The sequence below is a fragment of the Ictidomys tridecemlineatus genome, chromosome 11, assembly GCF_052094955.1.
Source record: "Ictidomys tridecemlineatus isolate mIctTri1 chromosome 11, mIctTri1.hap1, whole genome shotgun sequence".
NCBI classification, from domain to species: domain Eukaryota; kingdom Metazoa; phylum Chordata; class Mammalia; order Rodentia; family Sciuridae; genus Ictidomys; species Ictidomys tridecemlineatus.
Window position 1 is genome coordinate 70,174,794 of NC_135487.1, and position 23,172 is coordinate 70,197,965.

General features: G+C 34.2%; 1 protein-coding gene and 1 pseudogene across 2 annotated transcripts in view; one reads left to right on the forward strand and one right to left on the reverse strand.

Annotated features, from left to right (window-relative positions):
• Window positions 1–23,172, forward strand: part of Hs2st1 (heparan sulfate 2-O-sulfotransferase 1) — a 175,232-nt gene that overhangs the window by 72,044 nt on the left and 80,016 nt on the right. The window lies entirely within an intron of this gene.
• Window positions 21,747–22,984, reverse strand: LOC101960241 (tubulin alpha-1A chain-like; annotated as a pseudogene).

Consider the following 23,172-nt stretch of genomic DNA (forward strand, 5'->3'; position numbering starts at 1 on the left):
TCCGCCCACACGACCCAGCCAATCGGCCTCAAGAGCAGGAGCATTGTGGGAGGTGGTGAGGCTTGTGGTTGAGGGAGAGGCTTGTGGGAAGCCGGTGGTGGCAGTTGGGCTCTGAGGGTTTTTCCTGAGGAGCTGTTTTGTTTGGCGTGTGTGGTTCTAAAAATAAAGTTCGTTTCTTTTGACAAGTGGCTCCTGAATTGTGCCTAGCCAGACTGTGGCAGGAATGTTTAGCATTGTACACTTAAAAACTTATGAGAGTTTGTCATGTTTTTCTCTGCTTTTTTTTTTCTACATTTACTTTATAAAGCATTGCAAACATTTTACCTTTTATACCTTTCGTGTACTTTAGCTATGTAACACAGTGAGAATATACTCACTTTTGCACCTGGAAAACTACTACCTTGTTTGCTATGTTAACTGTTAAAACAATTCACAGTTTCTGTTTCAGAGTAGCATGATGCTCATACCATTTTAGTTATTTGAAATTTAAAGTTATTTGAGATATCAGTCACTCATCCAAATTGCAGTCTGCTACATTAGTTTCAGGGGTTTTCCTAGTTTTCAGCAGGTACCAGAAGCCTTATATAAGCATAAAGGGAAAGTATGCTTATTCAAATGGACATAACTCTGATAATCTTATTATATTACTTTGAGGAGTAGAAAGTATAAATGAAAAGTTAGAGCAAAAATATTTTAAAATAGCAGCCAGGTGCGGTGGCACATGCCTGTGATCCCAGTGGCTCCCTTGGCTAAGGCAGGAGGATCTTAGTTCAAGGTCAGTCTTAGCAACTTAGCAAGGCCCTAAGCAACTCAGGAGACCTTGTCTCTAAATAAAGTATATCTATTAAAACAAAAAGGTCTGGATATATGTGGCTCAGTGGTTAAGTGTCCCTGGGTTCAATTCCTGGTACACAAAAAGAAAAAATAATTAAATAGTTATTTTCCTAAACTATACTCAAGTGTTTGGTGAGGACAGTTAGGAGAAAAGAGGTACTGTATGCAAATACTTTTGAATTTGCTGTACACAAACAGTTCTTCATGTCCATTGTTTATCTCTTTGAATGAAGTTCCTGTCTCCATAATATATCCATATAATTTCTGGGTTAGCTTATGTTGAATCATGAGATTTAAATCTTTATTTGCTTTTGGGAAACAAAGTTTGGTTTAATGTTTGTTTTCCAAATTTTCCTTGCCTTGACCTCTACAATATGGACTCTTTGCGAAAGAGGAAAATATGAAATCTGTATCTAATGTAACTTTAGATATATTTTTTTAAATGCTTAAAAAATACCCAAAATAATTTTGCTCTGAAAATTAATTGAAAGAGGCTGATGGTACTTAGAGCTAGATTTAAAGTACTTTAAAAATAAAGTATAATAAAAAAAGAAACTGAGTAACAGTTTTTATTGTATCAATTCCTGTTAATAGTTTTTAAAACATTTGCTTCTACATATTTTGATAGATGAAAAATTTGTATCTGCTTAGACTTTTAAATGTTAAACCTGTCTCAATCTCTATGTAGTTCATTGTTCTTACATAAAATTTTTATTATTTTCCTACACAAAATTCTTATTCCTTTCAAAGAAATAATTATTTATTTTCCCTTTACTACTGAATACCTTGTATAGTCCACTTTTTGGTCACTGACAACTCAGAGAATCCTTGTTTGGGGGTCAGTTGGAAATTAATATTTAGTCTGGAATGTAGACAGAGTAGTAGTTCTCTGACTTTTTAGTAGTGAAATTCCTTAAGTAAAATCTTGCATAAAGTTTAGTATGTATAAATGTAAGACACTTAAACTTAGTGTGCTTTTAAAACAGAGGTAGTGTTTGGGCTCTACCTACTTTTGTGAGAAAGGAATGTGTTTGGCCTAAACTTCAAGGGCTTTGTGGATCCCAGTGCAGACTAAAGGAGTGGGTGTTTAATTAGTGCTGTGTCTAGTGAAGAAAGATCTTTGAAAAGGAAAAACATAGGCTTAATGCCTCATAAGTTTTGAAGAATACTTGATTGGTTATAGCTATTTCTTAGAGATAGAATTAAACCAAAAACTGTGTAGCATTTATTTTTTCTGTTTTGTGGTAGGTATGAAATTAGTTGGGGCAGAGGTTTAGGAGGAAAAAAGTGCAATAATGTTTATAGAGTCTTGAACTTGGAAGGAAGCTTGTCTTTAGTATTCATACTAGATGAGATTTTATATGCAGTAAACCAAATTTGAAAAATAATTTTTGAGAGTGGTAGATCACTTGCCTAGCTTGTGTGGTGGCCTGAGTTCCATCCCAGGGCACTACAAAATGAGTGAATAAATAAGTAAGTAAAAAACTACTTTTTGATTATTTATAGTATTCACAAATAAGAGATATTGAGATGTTTTTCTCCTTTTTATGGAATAACACTACAAAATTGAGTGCTAATAGTACCATTGACCCATTTTATCAAATGAGCTCAGGTATGCATATTCTGGTTTGCATTAGAACAAAAATAGTCAAATTTTGTATTTATTTCTATGCTTTTCTGTCAAACTTTATTTGATGCTGTTACCTTTATAGACATTGTCAAACATACAATTGTTTTTTAGTCAGCAGCCAGTGTTTTGTATTTTTCAGCAATGTGGTTAAGGACAGTGTTCTATTATGCCACCAGACATAGTTCCTTCTAGATTCAAAAAGATTGAATACCAGATAATACATCATAACATTTAACTTTTTAAGATTTTGTTATGATTTGATATGAGGTGTCCTCCTTCCTCCTTTATGTGTTAATGTTCAGTGGGTAAATGATCAGATTATAAGAGTTGTAACCTAATCAGTGGGTTAATCTGTGTGATGGATGAATGATTTGAAAGGGCTACTGTACTGGGTGATAATCTATAGGCAAGCAGGGTATGATGGAAAGAAGTAGGTTCTGGGGTGGGGGGTGTCTTTAGAGTTTATATTTTGTCCCAAGTACCTTACTCTTTGCTTGCTGGCCACTATGAGCTGACAGCTTTCCTCTACCATGCCTTTACTTACGGCCCAAAGTAATGAAGTCCAAGGACCATGGATTGAGACCTCAGAAACTGTGATCCCAAAATTAACTTTTCCTCCTCTAAGTTATTCTTGTCAGGTATTTTGGTCACAGGAATGGAAAACTGACTAACAGATGTAATATGGTTATATGTCATTATTTAATAAGGAGATATTTGTCAGAGAAATGCATAAATAATATAAATATTATTAATTAAAATTAACATAACTATATAAATATTATTTATAAGGTTTTATAAAAGGAATATTTACTTTGTATCTGAAGAATGACTAAATAAAATTTTATGTACCAATTTGAGTGTGTTCCCTGAACTATTTCAATGCATAGTTTGATAAAAGAATAGAAAATAAAAGTATCCTTTCTAATAGTATTGGCAGTGGACTCAGGATGAACAGTAAAGGTGTTACAGATCTATAAGAATTTCAAAGAATATTAAGAGCTACGATGAGATTTAGAAGTCACATAGTCCACCAGTATATTGTTTTTGATGGACAGGCATCTATTCTCTATCTAAAGTTTCTAGAAATGGTGACTTTAGTAAAGGATAATATATTTCAGTTTTTAAATATATCTCAACTATTAAAAACAATTATTGGAAATGATTAGTTGAGCTAAAAGTACTTTTTATTTTCCATTCTGTGGTCCTGGTTGTGACCTCTAGAATTAAAATTTCAGCCTTATCTAATCTGGCCTCCCCAGGATGTCAGTTGGTATATTTAAAGATATTATCATGTCTCTTTAGTATGCTTTTTTTCCCTGTTGCACCAGTATCTTTTTAAGTTGGTAAATTTTGTTTAATAAATCTCAAATTCAAAGGGATTATCATAATATGAATTTCCTTTTGCCCAATAAGAGGCAGAATCCTCTTCTGTATATGTTAGTTTTGTCATTTTACTTTAGTTTTTCATGTTTTATATCTTGAGAACTTGAGAACTACTGTGGGGTACCTGATCCTGTAATTACCCTGAATGTTCCAATAAGTCAATTATGATACCCTTATAAGCAAAGAAATTATTTCAGTCTATTTTTGTGCATTTAAATAATTGATTCTTAATATTTAAAGATACAGCAAATATTAAGGTATTGCCATTGAAAATATTAACTACAGTTAAAAAATGATACTAGAAGTTCAGTGATTAAATAAATGTCAGTGATTGACACCTTAGAATTGTAGTTCAGTTGTGGATTCAACAAAGAACTAATTGGTGTATATTTTTGTAGCCTCCATTAGTAATATAAACAAAATAGGGAAAAAAGGATTCTGGGAAAACAGTAACAATTGGGTAGAGGCATTAATGACAAAGTTTTAAACATTTGCCTCTAATGTTTTTCTAAACCACTCACTCAGAAATTATACAAGTGCAAGATAATTTGTAGTGCTCTTTCATTGTAAATCATTCGTTGGATATTTAATCATTCAGATGACTTTAGTGGCATGTTTAAAAGATTCCCTTTTACAAGGTGAACTGAGATGTTCTTAAAAAAAGTAATTAGTGAAAGACCTCATGTGTCGATTCTTATTCTCCTCTAATCATGTTACCAAAATTTGGTGTATTTGGAAGAATTCTCCAGTGAAATAACTTTTTTCCTAGGAGTAAAACTTTGGAAAAAAGTGGATTTCTGTTAGCAATTTTTTTAGCAGTGGAGATTCTTTGCTTTTTTTTTGTATGTAAGGAATATCCTATTACATATTTGATTTTGTGTAAAAAATAGGAATTTCATATTTTTAAAAATTTTTTAAATTTTATTTATTTTTAATTGATTTTTAAATATATGACAGTAGAATTACAATTCATATTACACCTAGAGCACAATTTTTCAAATCTCTGGTTGTATATAAAGTATATTCACACTTATTTATGTCTTCTACATGTACTTTGGATAATGATGTTCATCACATTACACCATCATTTCTAACCCCTGGCCTGTTCCCTTCCCTTCCCACCTCTCTGCCCTATTTAGAGTTCGTCTATTCCTCCTGTGCTCCTCTTCCCTACCCCACTATGAATCAGTCTCCTTATATCAGAGAAAACATTTAGCATTTGTTTTTTGGGGGTTGGCTAACTTCACTTAGTATTGTCTTCTCCAACTCCATCTATTTACCTGCAAAATGTCATGATTTTATTCTCTTTTATTGCTGAGTAATATTCCATTGTGTATATATGCCACATTATTTTTTATTCATTCATCTACTGAAGGACATCTAGGTTGGTTCCACAGTTTAGCTATTGTGAATTGTGCTGCTATAAACATTGATGTGGCTGTGTCCCTGTATCATGCTGTTTTTAAGTCCTTTGGGTAAGACCGAGGAAAGGGATAGCTGGGTCAAATGGTGGTTTCATTCCCAGTCATATTTTAAATATTAAGTAGAATGGAAGATATTCTTAACTTGTTATGAAACTAAATTTTGTATAAACATTTTAATGAAATTCTTGGATTACAATTGGTAGGTTTTTTATAATAGGCTATTTAGCATCCCAGTGAAATTTGAGGAAATGCTTAGTGTTTTTTTTTTTTTTTTGTAATGTTTTCTATTACCTTGAAATGCATTACTAATGCCTAGGGATAGTAGTGAATTAATGAAAAATTTTAGCGTTGACTTAATCTACTCAGCTTATTTTTTGCTACATGATATTTAGAAGACATTTAGTAATGCTGTGAGCCTTCAGAGTTGCTGAGTTAGTTCACTATTATAGCACAAGCCAGATATTTAGGGAATCCTTTATAAAAGGCATCAAAGTAAATAATGAACACAGAACATTTAGAAGTCAAAGAGACCTGGTTTGCATACATAGGCAGTGCCTGCCAACTGATTGATGAGGCCTATTACTCTGAGATTGTATTTGTTAAGGGACTACTTAAGTTATTATATGCAAATACAATAGCCAAAATCATTATAGATTTTAGTTAAGTAGAATGGCCAAGGTGAAAATTCTGAATAAAATAAATTGAATCATTTCTTTATAGTGATTCATTCATTCTACATGAACTTATTAAAGTTTAAGATTGCTACTTAAGACTGGGGTTGTGGGTCAGTGGTAGAGTGTTTGCCTAGCATGCATGAGGTACTGGGTTCAATTCTCAGCACTGCATATAAATAAATGAATAAAATAAAGGTCCATCAACAACTAAAAAAATTATAAAAAAAGATTGCTACTTAAAGGTAAGTTATGCTATGAATATTCTAACTACCAACTAAAATTTCCATCTATTCAGTTGGTTCTTATTAACATTTCTATTAAAGTTGACCTTCAGATATGTGATAAGATACTAGTTTAATCCCTTTATTAGCAATAATGAGTTATTATTGGCATTGTTTTATTTAATTCTTCTAGTGCTTATAGTCATTGTATGGTTGCTAGTACCTTTTTCCTCTGCGGTATGGATTGAGTGAAATCACAATCTTATGAAGAGTGTTTTAGACTGGGGCTTTTAAAGTAATTGGATGATGGTGTCCTTTGCATAGGACGAATTCTTTTTAAACAATTACATAAGGGCTGGAAATGTAACTCAGTGGTAGAGTGCTTGCCTACCATTCATGAAGCCCTAGTAATAATGATCCAAGTAATACACACACACACACACATACACACACACACAACATATCAAGCTAGAAGGCATTAAAGATTAGAAAATTACTGTGTACAGTATTGCTGGTGTCCAAATGGTTGCTACTACCTCTGTTATACACAATGTGTATTGTTTTCCCATCCCCTAAAAGTGCATATGATACAATAAGTGTGATTATTGAATTCCCATAATCTTTGGGAAGTAGGAAGAAAAGGTAAGTGGGCTAAAACTAAATGCAATCTCAGACATTGAGGAAGTAGCTAAGAAAATGGGAGTAGGTGGCCTTGCTATTGTGGTAGTCTCCTGACATACAGTGGACTAGTACATGTGAACATAGAACCCGTATTTCATTTTGTACGGTTGCCATGGAGATTACACACACACACACACACACACACACACACACACCATGTAACATTTTTAATGTCTGTATATTTATAATACTCAGCATTTTTTCTTCTTCTCCATAAATCCGGGTGTATTAGTAAGCTTTTGCTAAATTGTGATAGCAGACAACTCCAAAATTGCAGTGGCTTATTTCTTTTCATATAATTTATACAGTATTTTGTGGATCTGCTGTGACTGCTCTGTGCTCTCACCACTCTGAGACCTAAACTGCAAGATAGGGGGGAAAATGATGGGAGAACTTGTCTGATGGCTCTTAAAACTTCTGCTTGGAGTTGGCATGGGGCACTTTCACATTTCATTGGTAAAGGAGGTCAAATTGATAGTCCTTCTGTAGGATAGGCTCAAGATCACAAATATTAGAACTGAATATAATCTATCATATATAGGGGTCAACATTTCTCTCTCTCATCTTCCATTAACCTTTGCCCACACTCTTATTCTTTATGGTGAAGAAGTACAAAATTTTTTTTTAGTTGTATGTGATTCTTGATTTTCTTCTTAATTTCTGTTTACATATTAGAAAATAGGAATTAGGAAGTAACATTAAAATCTGTGACCCTGGTAATTATAGAGAAATTAGTTTGCATAGTTTATCATGCCATTCTGATGACTTCGTCTATTTACTATAAAAAGAAAGTTAACAGTAGTGTAACTTATAAAAAAATAATCTGTCATCTTCTCCTCTTGTATAGAGTAACTTTCTGATGATTAAGGAAACAATAGAGAAACTTTGAAGAACATATTGTACATGTTTGTATCTTGTGTTGGTATTTTCATAAGTAGACTAAAAGTAGAGGTTTGCTTTTGTATTCTTATGACTATAAATGTGAAATCTTTTGAACTACCAAAGATTTTAAAGTAAGAGTTCTTATTTAAAGTTGAATAAAAGCACATAAAACAGATTTCCATACCTTCACTTTGAAAAAATAATAAACAATGTATATAGTTATTTTTACTGTTAGGTATTTGTTTTTTGTGTTGCCTTCAAAAAGCTAACCTGAATTCTCCATTTAATTCTTAGTTACTCTGTAGAAACATTACTGTGACTATGTGAACTAATGTTGGTGTATTGTGTTAGTATCATAACAAAATATTCTGCCTGTTCCTGATCAAAATGGATGATATTTTTACATAATGTTAGTCAAGCATTTGTTCTTAGCATTCGTGAAAGGGCATTACTTTAATTTTAGTGGGTATCTGTCACACAAATTTAGTAATAAACTGCTAAAAATACAAACCATTGTACTCAGGAAATAATCAAGGATAATTATAAGTTCTTTTTTGAAAAAAGCATACCTTTTAATATATCTTAATTTAGAGGCCCTATGTTATTTGTAGATTGTGGACTTTTGCTTTTTTAGCACCAAAATAGTTCTCTGTATTCTTTGATCATTTTCCCTCATCTTGAGATCCTCCTGTGTCAGCCTCCTGGGTTGCAAGAATTACAGGTGTGAGCTATTGTGCCTGGTTTAACTAGATAGCTTTTTTATTTTTTGTTTTGAGGGTTTTTTTTTTAAATCTTTGATGATTTTAGTTAAAAAGTTAACATTTCAAATGTTGTGTTGTAATAATAAATGCTGTGTTTGGTTCTAGACTAATTGAAACAGAATGTTGGTTTAATTGATACAATCCTTTCTCTAAAATCACTAAATTCCAACACTCATTTTGTATCATTGCAGGTTACATCCTATTAATCCAAAATATTTGTGGAAAGTAAAATAATTTTAATTCATCTTACTTTTTAAATATTATTTTAAAAGTTTTGTAGCTTCTCTTAACATGTAAAGAATTTGAAGCAAATTGTGGGGAGGGGAATGGAGTCCAGCCTACCAAAAAAAAAAAAAAAAGTTAGAGAAATGTAAAGATGAAAGGAAAAATCCATATATAAACCATAAAGTCCTCATTATTTATTGTAGTTAAGTTTAAGAAAGCAAAAAAAAGTTTAGAAATTTTAAAATGGGTTTTGCATTTTTGTATTAAGTATTATGTACTGCCTCATTAAGAATGCTAGATTTTCTGCTAGAATTAGAAACATTATTAATAAATATGAATGATGAATGCAAGGGACTTTTGCTTCTGAGATATGAAATTACAAAATGATGTGAGATAGTCTATATAATGATAGAATGTTTTTCTTAGTGCTTGTCACATATCTAGTGATATTTTTGCTAATTTTCGTGGGGAAATATATTCATGCTCTAAATAAGAAAAAAATCATTAATAGATAAAGTGATAATCCAATTAGAACATAAAATACCAAAGATTGGTTTTACTTTTACTATTTAGTAAATAAAATATAATTATATTAGCATTTTATGTGTAATACTAAAGACAGGCAGATGGCCAAGTTTATCTAGGTCATGAAATAATGGAACTCACAGATTACATCAGAAATTAGTATATGAATATTACCAAACTCTTGGTAGCATACATCTATAATTCTTTATAACTAAAAATAACATATGGCTTTACAGTTTGCAATACACTTCTGTATGCATTGTCTCATTTATGAAAACACATTTAGAGAAGGATTTGAGAGTTTGTATCTGGTCCCAAGTTACTTATTTTTCTCTCTTAATGAGAGAACCCATGACAGCACTTAAGAGTTGATGCTATTAAGCAGGATGGTAAGTTATATTGTTTACAATAAATCAAATCCTTTACTAATTCTTGTCTTAAATTCAGAAGTAATGTTTTCTTCTAGGAATTTCAGAGAAAAAAGATTTTCCTCACTAAAATAACCAACAAGGATCCAGAGAATATGAGTTCCAGTGTCATTGCCCCCACCTTCCCTTACCTCTGCTTCATTTGTGGCTACCTGCACATTGGAAATGAGCCTCAAACCCCTCAAATGACAATCCTATCAGTCAGAATAGATTTTCCTTCCCAGTTCTTCTCTGCTCAAATTGTATGTAAGCTTTCTTATTCTTACATATTCTAATTTATCCTTAATAACATTGATAGTCTTTTACCTACTAGTATCCCTTTTTTGGAAGTTGTCTCTGCTTGTAATTTTTCAGTTTTATAGTGTTAGGAGCAACCTGAACCTATCTAATACTTATGTCACAGGGTCTTAACAGTAAGAACCTACATACTATAGACCTCCATAGTGTCTATAAAGTGAATGAAAAGTTCTTTTCCTTTTTTCATGCATAATTTGTAGATATCCCCCTCAACAACAACAACAACAAAAAAAAAAACATGATCAACATTTTATTCTTTTTTTTTTCTTGGTATTGGGAATTAAATTAGAAAACATATGAGCTCTATCTGCCCTCTTAATAAACTTTTAAGAGTACAATATTATTAACTGTAAGCACAATGTTATATAACTCTCTAGAATTCTATTATTTTTTGTGACTGAAATTCTATTCTCATTGAATAGCATCTCCCTATTTCCTCCTTCTGTAAACTCCCAGCAACCACCCTTCTATTCTGTTTCTATGGGCTTGGATATTTTAGATTCCCCATGTAGTTGGTATTCTTGTTATATTTGTCTTTCTGTAGCTGGCTTATTTCATTAAGCATAATGTTTTTTAAGTTTAGCCATGCTATCACAAATGGCAGAATTTCCTTTTTAAATGCCGAATAATATTCCATTGTACATATACACTACATTTTCTTTATCTATTTGCCCTCTGATGGACAAGTAGGTGGCTTCTTTGTCTTGGTTATTGTGAATAATGATTCAGTGAATATGGGAATGTAACTATCTCTTGGAGATAGTGATTTTATTTTCATTGTGTATGTGGAAGTGGAAGTAGGAGTGCTAGATTATATGAAAATTTTATGTCTATTTTTTTTTAGAAGAATCTCCACATAGTTTTCTAAAGTGACTGTACAGTGAAATTGCTCTTCTTATTTCTCTGTAGCTTTTCTTAGTTTTGCTCACCTAGGGTATTACAGCTTCTTAACCGGATTCTGAAATTCTGATAAAGTTGTTTTCATTTATATTGTTATGTTGGTGTTTCTTTGAGTTAAGAAAGGCTGAGAGTTTCTACTGTATGTCACTTAAGCATTACACTCTTAATCCTATAAGCAATGAACACTAATGAAGCACCTCCTATATGCTAAGCTAGAAACTTGGGTTACAAGATAAGTCAATATAGTCATTGAGGGTTTGGAAGACAGATTTATAAATTGAAAATAAATGTGAAAAATAGAAACAATTAATTTAAGTAACAATGTATAGAGGAAGGATATCTTCAAGAATGTGTGATTTGAGCTGAACCTTGAAGATGGAGTAGGAAGTTTAGAAGAGCATTCAAGAAGAGGAAAAAATATTCAGAGTATGGGGAACAATATAAGTCTACTAATAGGAGATAGGGAGAAATCTACTGAGGAGTAGGAAACAATGCATTTGGAGAATAAACTTAGATAAACAGAATAGTAGATTAGGACAAGAGTACTAAAGTATTCATTTGTCAAGCTAAGGAATTTTGTTTTTTATCTGTGGCACAAAGTTTTCATTATTGTTTTAATAGGATCAAAATCAACAATTTCTTTTGCATAATAATCCTATTGCTCTTATGTAGTATGAATAACAAAGTTATTGCTTTGGGGGGAACCAGTTGCAAAGTCTAAATTAGAGATTTGAAAAAGAAATGTAAAACTATTACAGTGACCTTATAGATGGAAAAACACGACTTGACAAAGATTTCTGGGGTGAAGCCAAGAATTGCCAACCAAATGAAAATAGGAATTAAAAGAGATGAGAGGTGGCTTAGGAGACCATACGAGATTACTAGAGGCACGGAAATGGAAGATAACATAGAAGCAAAGTAACAACTAGAGATTTTAAGATATCAGAAGTAGAAGCATTATGTAATAAAACTTAAATTTCTGTGCTTGCTCTAATTTCCAAGTTTTGTGGAGACTTCAAAATGAAAGAAAGCTGAGAATGAAATAATTAATTAAATACTTGTCCAAACTTGTTGAGAGCCACAGCCAAAGGGGCCCCAGCAAACTTCCAGCTGCCAGCAAGCTGTGCACAAATATTTGTTTAGAGATAGAAATCCAGAGGGCCCTGAATACAGTTTTAGAAAAGAGCTTGGAAATATGCCAGCTCTCTAAATCTCCCTTTTTTTGTTTTATTTCTTATTTCTCCAACTTTTCTACTATGAGCCTGCAGACTACCCACACTCTTCACAGTTGTTTCTCACTTAGATGCAGCAGCCAGGTCTGCTTCCACCATGTTTATTCTCATTTGAAGGTTTAGAAAATCTAACACAACTGATGAAGCCCTGATTGCCAGCTATCTCAAATGAAATGTTATAACCTTTGGAGTTTCAAAAGGAAGTAGGGATTTTATAGGACAGATTTTAAAACAATTTTTTGGCCAACCTGTAGTAGTTTTCTTTTTTCAGAAAGTTTCTTTAGCAATATTTTTTTGAAGCCAGAAGTGATCTAAGTCTTGCCCAGTACAGGGTAGCCTTGTGAAGAAAACTTGAATACTGTGTTGTTTTATTTCCATCTCAGGGGGTTCCCTGGCTCTTGAAACACTTTAATAATAACTGGAAACTGTTTCTAGTTTCATTCACTTGATGTGCTTTTGGTGAAAAAATTAATGAAAGTCAGTATCAGGAAGTAAAAGATTTGATTTTGTTTCCATCTTCCTCCCTTCTGCTTGTCATGATCATTCAGCTAAAATTTGGGGGTCAACAGAGGTGAGGCAAAGAACCTCACCCCCCCCCCCCACTGAGACCTCTCCACAGGTGTGGCTGTATACTGGACCGGTAGTCAATGACGGGTAAGATCCAATTACAATGGTACCAACCTAAGACAGGAGGCTGACGCCCTGAGGTCAGCTCATCCGAAGACGGGTAAGGACCATATGTATTGGACAACCTAAGGCAGGCACGGTCCCTAAGCCACATGCTTGTTATTTAAACAGAGAGGGGGAGATGTTGAGAGCCACAGCCAAAGGGGCCCCAGCAAACTTCCAGCTGCCAGCAAGCTTCAGACTGCCCCAGCAACATCTAGCTGATTGGCTCCTCTGCGGTGATGTTCATTGGGCTGTTTCCCTGCCCTTCAGACTGCCAGCTGATGATTGGCTCACAGCGGCCCCATTGGCTCCTCCACGGAGCTGCTCATTGGGTGACTTCTTTGGCTCTGCCCACGCAACCCAGCCAATCAGCCTCAGGAGCAGGAGGATTGTGGGAGGTGGGGAGGCTGGTGTGGGGGAGAGAGGCTTGTGGAAGCCGGTGGTGGCAGTTGGGCTCTGAGGGTTTTTCCCTGGAGCTGTTTTGTTTGGCGTTTGTAGTTCTAAAAATAAAGTTAGTTTCTTTTTGACAAGTGGCTCCTGATTTGTGCCAAGCCAGACTTCGGCACAAACTGATTTGAATTATATGCCAAGTAAACTCAAGAAGCATTTATTTCACTCTAATGCTACCCTGCCTGGCTTTGCTCATTAAAGTTTCTACAAGAACATATACCTGTGTTTTGCATCTTATAACATTATTGTATTCTGCAGCAGATATGACCAAATCAGAAAGGAATTCACAAATTATACAAAAAAATGAAAATTTTGTTATTTGTAATCAAATTTATATTTCCTGTGAAAATTTCATTTAACAGCATCACCTTACCTAGAAAGCTGACAGCCATTTCTCTGTTCTGCCCCTTACCAGCTGTTCATACTGAATAAATCCTTAAGCCTCAGCTATGTAATAAGGAGAAAAATACTGCTTACCCTGTAAGATTGTTGTTAAGATTTTTGTGGAAAATTTTAGGCAAGGTAGTGTCCTGGGGATGATAGTTCACAGATAGTTCACAATGCATACAAATGATACATAGTCCAGGCAAGTTCTCAAGCAGTTCAGTGATAGCTATTGCAGAAGCTGTAGATTGGTTTTATCTTTGTCTTCACCGGCACTGGGATGAAGATAGGAATTCTGGCAATAATGGCTAAAGAAAAAATTATGTAACATTCCAGCAGGCACTAAAAGAAAACAATTTTCGGAACAATTTACATGATCCTGAACAGAATTATTAAATATAATGAAAAGGAAAGGTGAAAGTAAACAAACAGATCTGTTAACCTCCTTTTTTGTTCACATATTAAAACAATCCTCAACAGCTGTTTACCCGATTTAAATTAAACCATTTAAATCACATGAATAAGAAAAAAAATATTTGGATCCATTTTTTCATGAGTGCTCATCATATATGATATATGGACATACGCACAAACAGACATACAACATAAAACACAAGTGTGCACACATAATGTAATACATACAACACATAATAGTAAAGGCCTTCTAACTTTTTACAGGTGAAATCTCCATTGCAATGTTTAAAAACTCTATAGTCAAAAAATAGAACTGATCAGCAAAACTTTAGCCTAGTATGAGCTCAAAAAACAAAATAGAACTTTATGATGTGGGAAAGGGCAATAATAAAATAGATATTGAAAAAAAAATCCTGGTTTCATTAGCCTCCAGGTGTGGGAGAACCACTGTCGAAGATGTAAGGATAGCCAAACTGGAGTTCTGGATATCAGCTGTTATGGATTTGAGCCAAATCATCTTCTTTTTGGTCTATAGAAATAGCTTTATTTAATCTCTCTGGAATCCAAATTGGCTGCTGTTCTCCCTGTGGAAATACACAAACAGGCCACGGAGAGCCAATCAGCCTGAAGTTTGCTGGGGCTGCTGTGAGCCAATCAGCTGGAAGTTTGCTGGGGCCCCTTCTGCTGTGGCTCTCAACAAATTAACATTGATTTTTTTTTTTTTTTGAGGCTAGGGCTATAACTTAGTGGTAGAACATGTGCTTAGCCCTGGGTTCAGTCCCCAGCAACCCCTGACCCCAGTATTTCTTTAGATTTGCACAAGTCTGGAAAATATTTCAAAATAATGTAAGTTCAGAACTTAGAATTTCAGAAGTATTGTAGGAAGACACAAAAGGTGTGACTCTACTCTGTATAACCAGAGAAATGAAAAATTGTGCTCCATTTGTGTACTATGAACTGAAATGTGTTCCACTGTCATGTATAACAAGTTAGAAAAAATAAATAAATTAAAAAGTAGAAAAAAAAGAATTTCAGACGTATGCAATCAATGACATGATCTTATATTATGTGGTTAATAAATTAGATACCCATCTACTGAGTTTAAAAGCCCTTTCTTATAATTTTATGAAGCAGATTGCAAGTATCATCACTCCATTTCCTGTGGGCAGAAATTGCAACTCTGAAGTTCAAAGGGTATTCCTTAATAACTTCTTGACCATCAAATATTAAGTTCACTAGAACATATATCCTGTGTTCAGCGAAAACTAATGTGCAATGCCAGACTCTGTATGTTGAGGATATCTTACATATCACCTCTTCTCCCATCCCTGCTTCATTATAGTCTTGATCAACTTTGTGAAGTATCATTTTAATATTTTCTTCCCTGAAAGCCACAGTACATTAAATTGAAGGCATTTATATTCTCATATCACATTACCATCACTTTAGCTTACTAGAGAGTATTTTGTTTTTAGTGGTTGCAAATGTTGATTTCTTCTTTTTCAGTTTGCAAAACTATATGACAGGAAATCTGTAGCTAAATATCACTTTATGATTTCCATCTGTTCAAGTACAATAGTGTTTATGGCATAGTCCAGATTGCAGTGTTATAGAAATATCCTATTATAGCAGATAGAGTTTTAAATGATCATTGTACATTCTAATGAGAAAACATTTTTAAACAAGTACTTCACTTAATTTCAAAGCGGAGTAACTGAATACTACAATTTGATGACAGCATCTGCTCTTCACAGTGTATTTGTGCTGTCAACAATAAAAACTTTCTGACTCTCATAGAGATCAACTTTCTCAAACGTAAACCAATAATGGAAGCTGGGCAAGCAGGGATTTTATTGTAAAATTCAGTTTGGACAGCCTTTTAAAAATTTTCAGAATATCTTCTGTTATTTTGTGTTTATGACTTCAAGGGTAGGGTTGAAGATGTTATTTTGGTCTTTTTATTATGTGCCAGTACAATGTTTGCTAAATTTTATTCTGAGAATAAGTTCTCATTTGCTGTTTAGGAAAAAAAAAAAAAGCCCCTTATCACAAGGTATGCTGGCCATTTCAAATCTTGTTGGCTCTGTACTTGAGGTGTAGGAAAAAAAGGTAAAAATGAAGTTCCCTGGAGTATCATAAAGTATTGAGTAATTTCAGGGTTTTAGTTTCAACAATGTGCATTTGCCTCTCTCTGATAATCATATGTTGTCATTTTTCTGCTTCTTACTCTAGTAGATGCAGTATGGAAGTGAATGGGGAAGACCGTGTTTCTTAGCATCAGTGCTCTACTGCACTCAGCTTACAGATTAGCACTATTTCCTGAATTTCAAACAGATTTTAGATATGGTTCTTAATAAGTATTTGTATAGCCCACTCTATTTAGGTCTATGTCAGTTTGCTAGGGCTACCATAAATAGTACCAGGTACCTTACACCATAGAATTTTATGTTCTCTGTTCTGAAGGCTAGAAGTCTGACAACACAATCAGCATGGCTGATTTCTTCTGAAACCTTTTTCTCAAAATACGTGAACCAAATTTATTTAATAACTATTAATCTATTTACAGATATTTAGGATGCTTATAATGGTTGCAATGCATAGCTTTGTAAATATGTCCCTTTGCATACGTAGTTATTTATTTTTAGAATAACTAGAATTTGTAGGTAAAAGGGCATGTACATTTACGTTTATATGTATTCCCAGATTATTCTTCATAAAAGTTATACCAGTTTAATCAGTTTTGCTGTAACACTAACTTTGAAACATGAACTGGTTACAGCACATTTGACACATTGGAAACAGTTGGAGCATCACACAAATTTTGTGTTTATGCTTGATTTTATCTCCAAGAAACTAGATAAATGCAAAAAAAAATTACATCTAGTACCCACTGAGCAGCATGGGAATATACAAATCACACACAGATTAAACAACCACCTCAGTTTTCTTTCTGTGCTGTGTACCACACTCATTCATATTACTTTTAAGGCCCACTTTCAGAAGCAAACTTCAGATCTTTTTCAAGGTAAAATACCATGTTTATTAAAATCATTTATGTGCTTATCATGCTCTTATATTAAGTCAAAATCTGTCTCTTTGTGCTTTTTTATATTCATTAGTTCTATTTTCATTCTTTAGCACTTCCTAATGACAACTTTTCAACTATTAAAAACAACATGCCTATTCATTATCCTGTTCATTCCTTTCTCCAATTTCTTCAAGGGCTTTTCATCAGTTATCTGTTAGGTTTATGTTCCAGCAGCACAACTCAAGAAAAGTTTAAATCAAAATCCAGAGACTATAATCAAGCGCTAAATAGGCATGGGGGGGGGATCTCATTGTTTGGGAAAAAACAGAAACACAAATGAATACCTTATTGACCCAATTATCCTCTAAAGCCTTTTTAGCTTATATGCATATTAGTAGCTATTAACAGTTGAAAGAACAGTGTCATAAGACTTTTGATAGCAGTTGTGGATCAGATTAATCAAAGGAGGAAACTTGGCAAAATGGAGAGTTTAGAGGATCAAACGGATCTCAGTTTTCAAGTTGTGCCACTTGGGAACTATTATGAACTTTGACAAGAAACTTAACCTTTTTAATTTTCTTAACCAAGAAATGGGAAAGATTAAATGTATTTTATAGGATTGCTGCAACACCATATTATAGTAGGTCCTCAATAAATGGTGACAATTGCTGTTGAGATAGAGATATTTAGATAAAAGTTTATAGTGTTTGGTTTCCAAGATCCATTCTAAAGCTGGTATGTTTTATTTTACTTATTGTTTTCTGTGAGATGTGTTCATGTTTGAACTGTACCATAATTAAAATATAATTTTGACTTGTGAGAAATTATCTAGTAAGTGACTCTACAATGTACTTATCAAACCTAATGTATAATTTAGTAATTAAAAGATGTATTTTGTAGTTAAATATGTAAGATTAAATAGCTACCAGTATCACTGGAGATATAGCCAGGGTTAAATCAGTTAGGCAAATTTACTATGTGTTTCATCAAGGGAATATGGTATAGAGAGTTGGCTACATAAATGTTGGAGAGTTGAATTAGCAAAGTGAAAGCACTAAGGTAACTGAGTGATGATAACTGCTGAAAGCAGCTGCTGCTTCTGTACTGGAGAAACAGAAAGGAGCAGGGGTTGTAGAACTAAGGCCCATTGAACTGAGGAGATGGTGCTATCTGGCTGCTGCTGTTATGTCTAAAGAATTATGATGGACCAATATTTGCTGCCACCAGCAAAGCATTGTTTTGCTTTGATAGGAAACAAGAGGGAATTTCTCATGTTTTCTAGTCTCCCCCTAGTGTTCCTTACTGGCAGAATCTTGCATAGAGTCAGGTGACAAACAAGAAATCTAGTTTGCAGATACACAGCCCTAGCGTCACAAAATAGGGTATGGGAAGGTGTGACTTTGAAATTAAGACATAATTGTTTGAGAAATGGAAAGGTCTCAGGCAAGAGACCTTTGTGTGGAATATATTATACTTTCAAGACCTAGTTTATATAAATTTTTTTCATGTAGACAGTTTATGTTTTGAAATCCTTTTGTCTCTAGAAGGAATTTACCTGTACATATATTTTCTATCAATATTTTAATGTGTGTTCTTTTTATAAAGGATGATTGAATTCATTAACAATTCTACAATTTGCTCCCCATGCTGAAACTTAAAAATTTGTTTTAAAACTTCATGAATCTCTAGGAATCCCTTTTCTTCTTTATTGTATTCTTCCTAGAATTATGATTTGCATAATATAACATGAATTAAAAATTAAATCTGAGGGCTAGGATTGTGGCTCAGTTGTAGAGCACTTGCTTAGCATGTGTGAAGTACTGGGTTTGATTCTCAGCACCACATATAAATCAATTAAAAATAAAGGTCCATCAACAATTTTAAAAAGTTTAAAAAATTAAACATGAAATATGAATTCATTTTTACAATCACAAGTTTATCATTTGAGTAAAATCACTAGTGTGGTTTTTAGTTTCTTGAAGTTAGAGTAGGGTGGACTTGTAGAGATAAGGCTGCATCTGTGATTTTTAAAAGATAATATATTTTTAAAAAGATCTGTTCTTATTTTTTTGCAAAAATGAGCCAATAGACTACAATCACATTTTTTGATTAGGAATAGTTTGGTGTTTTTGAAGGAAGTAATTTTTTTTTCAAATACTAGTATTCATAGCAAATGTACTAATATTACCTATGACAGGCCCACAACTCTGTTATGACTATTAGTTACACAGTTTCCAGTGTACATCCATTGCTTATTTGGTTCTTGCTTTCACTGAGATGTGTTTGTGTGTTCTAATGAAGAAATCTTGTATTTGTTCAAAAAGCATGCATGTAACATTTGTAAAAGTATAGTAAGACTATACTTTGGTGAATTATGTCACATAGCATATGTTAAATAGGATGTTAAATAGAATTGTTAAATAAATGTTAGTGAAATCTAAAGTCAACTTGTTTTTCTGGTTTATATTTTATATAATATATATTATATAATTATCTGAAACAGAACTCAACATGTAGAAGTAATTTTCTTCATGTTTTTAACCAGTAATAAAGATGGGTAATGGTCAGTTACCTAACACTAGTTGAGAGCATAGGGTTTTTTTTTTTTTTTTGGAATACATGTGGAGTACCAATGTCAGTTTTCAAACACTGCAGTTCCCCTTTGTTAACCCGTTCTCTGTCCAGCTGTATTTATTCTTGTGAGTTGCTTCTGTATCCTTAGTTTAGTGTCTACTTTCTTTTATCATTTGTGTAAACTATTTTGATTAATGCCCTAGCTTGGTGTGCTGGAGAGTCATAAGATAAGAGCTACAATTAAGTCATTTTACTACCTATTGGTAGGAGGGATATGCTTGAAAATGATGGGAAAGAGGCATAATTTTAGTTAGCTGAGAACTCATAGCATTTAGAGCTCAGGACATTCTTTCCTAGCTGAGGGCGTGTCCTAGAGGTAGATCAAAATAGTTGAGGATACAGTTTGAAAAAGTATGTTTAACCTTATAGCATACTTTTATACTGGGAAAATGAAAATTTAAAAAATTTGAGAATGCAGTGAACTATAAGTTTAGTTACCCTCAGCTTCTGTGACACCAAATTGTTAAACTGAAAATTCCAGGAATAAACAATTCATAAATTTTAAATTGCACACTGTTCTGAGTAACATTACAAAATCTCACATTGTCCCACCTCATCCCACTGAGATTGTTACCGAACCGTGCTGTCTATGCTATTTAACCGTTAGTTATTTGGCAGCCATCTTGATTATGACATCAGCTGTCTTGGTATTGAAATGCTTGTATTCAAGTAACCCATATTTTACTTAATAATGGCCTCAAAGTTCAACATTAATGATTCTGGCAGTTCAAATATGCCAGAGAGAAGCCATAAAGCATTTATTTTAAATGAAAAGTTGAAGGTTCTCAATAAGGAAAGAAAAAGAAAAAAGAAAACCTGTATACTAAGATTGCCAAGATCTACATTAAAAACAATCTTCTATCTGAAATCATGAAGAAGGAAATTAATCTTATGTAAGCAATATAATCAAAAGTGAATGGAGTCTGTTATTTTATTTTCACACCCTAAAAACTGAGAATAAATTGTTTAGTTCTCCATGTCTCAGTGTTCCTATTTATGGAATGAGATAGGACAAGATCAGTGGGAATACTTATGCCCCAGTCCAACCTGAGACCAATTAAACCAGAGTCTCTGGAGGTGAAGTCCAGATGTTCATATTTTCTAAAGTTTTCCAGGTGGTTCTAATGTGGGAAGCAAAGGTTGAGAACCACTAAATTATATGATAGTGCTACTCAAAGTGTTGTCTGTGAACTCTCTGCTAATCCACAAAAAGTGTTTATTATTATACCGCAAGGACATATGTATATTGTGGCAGAATATAAATCAAAGCACTAGTGTGCTGTTAAATTTGGTCCATCCTCCCACCCCCCGCCCGCTTTTGGTAGTAAGACCATTGATTGATTATGTCCCAGCACTGTTGCTCAATTTGTTTTGTTAATGGGGATTAAACTCCTGGGTGCTTAATCATTGAGCCACATTCCCATTCCCAGCCCTTTTTTTTTTTTTTTTGAGACAAGGTCTCACTAAATTGCTAAGGCTGGCCTCAAACCTGTGATCCTCTTGCCTCAGTCTCCCAAATCACTGGGATTACAGGTGTGTGCCACCACTTCCAACTCAATTTAAGTTTTTTAAGAGACACTGGGACATCATGGGTTAAGGAGGTGGTGAATTTAATTTTTACATTCTGGCAAAAACTTTATTTGGTTTTAGACCAGAACTTGGAGTAGCACTTCTCTAAGATTATTTCCTGGATTTTAAATTCTTAAATTCTGTGTGTGGATATTTAATATATGGTTGTTTAAAACTTGATCTAGAGAGTGCTCTTGCAGTACCAATTTATATTATAATGAAAGAATGTCATTTAGATAATGAAAATGGCAAAAAAATTGAAAGATTAAAAATGTTGGATTTTTTTTTTTTTTAAGAGAGGGAATACTATTTTAAAACCCTTCAGAGAAATGGACAGCTTGGGTTTGTGACAATGCATTCATGTTTTAAAGCATAGGTCAGTAATTGTATGTGAGAGCATATTATACTACGTACAGATTAATTGATCAGACCAAACTTTTCAATGTTCAAATCAGAATAAGCTTCCCTATAAAAGCAGCACCTTAGTGACATATTTTAACTTTAGTATTCCTCTCTTTCTTTCTCATCCTCTCCTTCAGCAGAATCTACATCAGTCACATAATCTTTCTCTTGGGCAACCATGTCTTCAAAGGCCTCAAAAAACTTTTTCCTTCATCCCTTCACCCACCTCCAGTGAATAAGGCATGCTTGGCATACATCAGGTCAAACTTGTGATCCAGGTGAGCCCAGGGCTTAGCAGTGGCTGTGATGTTACTCAGCATACTGTTCTATGGCCAGGTCTCCAAGGTAATTAATGCCAACCTTGAAGCCAGTGTAGCACCAGTCCACAAACTGGATACACTTGATTTTGATGGTGACAATGGCTGCATTGACATCTTTGGGGACCATATCACCACAGTTCAACAGGCAGCAAGTCACATTTTACCATCTGGTTGGCTGGCTCAAAGCAAGCATTGGAGATCTCTGCCGCTGAAAGCTGTTCATGTAATCTTTCTCAGCAGAGATAACAGGAGCATATGTGGCCAGAGGCAAGTGGATACGGGGAGAGGATGCTAGGTTGTTCTGAATTCTGTCAGGTCAACATTTGGGCCTCCATCAAATCTGAGTGATAGATGACACAATTGACCTATCAACCTATTCAGGTTGGGCACACAATGTCAAGGTTTCTGTGATAGGTGTCATAGATAGCCTCATTATCTATCATGAAAGCACAATCAGAGTGCTCTAGGATAATGTGGGTGTTGAGGACAGAGTTGTAAGGCTCAACTACAGCTTTGGAAACTTGGGGGACTGGGTAAATGGAGAATTCCAGCTTGGACTAATTATTCCATCAGCAGAGAGGTGAACCCAGAACCAGTTTCCCCACCAAAGCTGTGGAAAACCAAGAAGCCCTCAAGGCTTGTGCAGTGGTCAGCCACCTTATGAATTCAGTCCAAGACAAGGTCAATGCTCTCCTTGCTGATGGTATAGTGGCCTTGTGCATAGTTATTGGTATTATCTTCCTTGCCATTCAGGGTGGAAAAGCTGACAGTAGATCCCAGTGTGAACTTCATCCATGACACTGGGTTCCAGGTCTACAGACACTGTCCTGGGCATGTGCTTGTTGCGCCTGTCTTGCTAAAGAAGGTGTTGAAGGAGTCATCTCTTTCCCCAATGGTCTTATCACTTGGCATCTGGCCATCAGGCTGGATGCCATGTTCCAGGCAGTAGAGCTCCCAACATGCGTTGCCAATCTGGACACGAGCCTCACCAATGTAGGTGGAGATGCACTCACACATGGTTGCTGCTTTGTGGTTGCAGGGTGAACGGTGGAGAGGGAGAGAAGTTGTTGCTTCTTACAGTGGGACTCTTAGGTAGTTGTTATAAGAGAACTTGCTGGATGATTATTTTTTAAAGAACACATGGATAGTTTCTAAAATGGAACATGTTCCATGCTACCACCAAATTATCAGTAATATTGTATGGT